Here is a 2032-nt window from a genome sequence, read left to right as displayed (position 1 = left end):
CGATAAATTGTGGTAAATTAATATTTGAAATATCGGTCGTTCTTCGGAGAACAAGTTAAAGAAGACTTTCTACAATTGTATTATATCGAGTCAAGCAAAAATTGATTAGTAAATAACTAGATTCTCCGATAAACCTATTCAAAGGAAGAAGTTCCTCTCTGTACATCCGCAAATCGTATTTTAATTATCAAATTCAATAACAGACAAGTTGTAAAGCGAGTTTTTGGCCGGATCGATGAACGGTGTAACGGAGGTATCAATTCCTGGCGTTCCGCTGTCCGATTTAAAGAAATTAAAGCCACGCCGTGGCTTTGACAAGCGAGCTCACCGATACCGCCCGCGATCCTGTCGTTTTCTTTTCGTCGTTTCGCGGAGAACTGTTTTGGCACTTTGCCATCGGCCGCTTAATCATCTTCTTTTCATCGCGAAGATAAAAAGAAGCCGCGCCTCTGTACCCTCGGCTCTTACGTAATTAGCACGTATGATATCTGCAAAGCTATATGTTCCACAACTGTTTGTTATTTCTTTAAAAAACAAAAAAAAACAAAAATCGGCAAAAAAATTCTTAATACTGTCTGCAATACTTTCTAAAACGTGTTTCACAAGCGATCGTAAACACGAAAGAAAGAACGAACGATAAAATAGAAACCACGTATGTTTAGAGTAACAATGTTTTCGAATTCCTGGAATTCGACGTTTTGTTTCTTCTAGTATTAAAAATAGAACATTGATACACGTGATGTGTGTTAGTTAGATGTTTAAAAAACCAAAGAGAGTAATCACGCTCTAAAAATAGTATTTTTTTGCATACATTCAATCGCTTTCGTGGAATTTTTTGCGAATAAACGTTATCGGCGGCGTTCGTGTAATTCAGAGGAATTACGACGATAAGAGGGAACGCGTAATTTACATCGTCACTTTCAACCGGATCTTTCTCGCGATCGAATGTTTTTCTGCTAATTTAATCGACGATGAATCGCAAACTTTCTAAAATGTCCGTGCTATAAAAAGAAACGTTGAAAAATTCTCTTTAATTCGGCAAAATTTTTCGAACAATCAAAAAGATAAAATGTGTTTCTAGATAGAGGAAAAAAAGAAAGAAGCGTCTAAATACTGTATCGTACCTTGATACACTCATCTGCACGGTCCACGAGTGAACGATCGAAAGTGTCCTCGGCACAGCGGTTCAAACTCTTCCATAAATCGTGCACTTCCGTGAACCGCGGCGAACTTCCTCAAAGATCATCCATTCGTTCATATTCAAAATAAAATACACTTCTTTCCGATCGCACTTTCTCCTCGACAATTATCACGTCTACTATTATCTCTCGAATATAGAAAAAAAGAATTCTCGGAAAATCTCTCCACGAAGAGAAACTTGTTATCACTGAATATACTTAAGTCTCGAGAAGAAGAAAAAAAGAAAAAGAAGGAAATATAGCGAATGCGGAAAATTGGTGAAAATTATCTCGCGAAAATCGTGCCACGTGGCCAGGGGTTTTCGCGCCCTTTTCCTTCGCACACCGGCGTGTGTGTGTGATCCGGTTGCACGTTGTCTCCGTGTTCTCTCTTCGGTCGAGGACACCTCGTGGAGGCAATCGGCCGTAGTAACTGGCGCGCTACGCTCGCGACTCTCCCTTAAATACTGGCGAGAGAGTTTCTGGTGGTTGTCCAGTTCACCTACACCACCACCTATATTCTGTCACTTACATCTCTCCTTCTCTGCCGCTCTCCCTCGTTCAGTGCGTTTCCCATCTGCAACCCCACCACCACTCGGACACCAACCAAAGTCTCTGCCTCCCCTTTCCACCTCCTTTCCTCTCGTTGCTGCACCTTCTACCACCAACGAGCCGCCTCTGCCAAATCCAATCCTACCCACTCACCCTGAGATCTAATCCCCGCTCTCTTCCTCCCGTTTTCTCTCTATCTTCCTCTTCTCACTGTCTCTCCCTCGTTCTTTCTGTTTTATCTCACTCTATCCCTTTCCAACTTTTCCCCTGTGTTCTATCCCTTTTTTCATCCCTCTTTCCGC

The sequence above is a fragment of the Habropoda laboriosa genome, unplaced genomic scaffold (assembly GCF_001263275.1).
Source record: "Habropoda laboriosa isolate 0110345459 unplaced genomic scaffold, ASM126327v1 scaffold102, whole genome shotgun sequence".
NCBI classification, from domain to species: domain Eukaryota; kingdom Metazoa; phylum Arthropoda; class Insecta; order Hymenoptera; family Apidae; genus Habropoda; species Habropoda laboriosa.
This window is presented reverse-complemented; position numbering follows the sequence as displayed.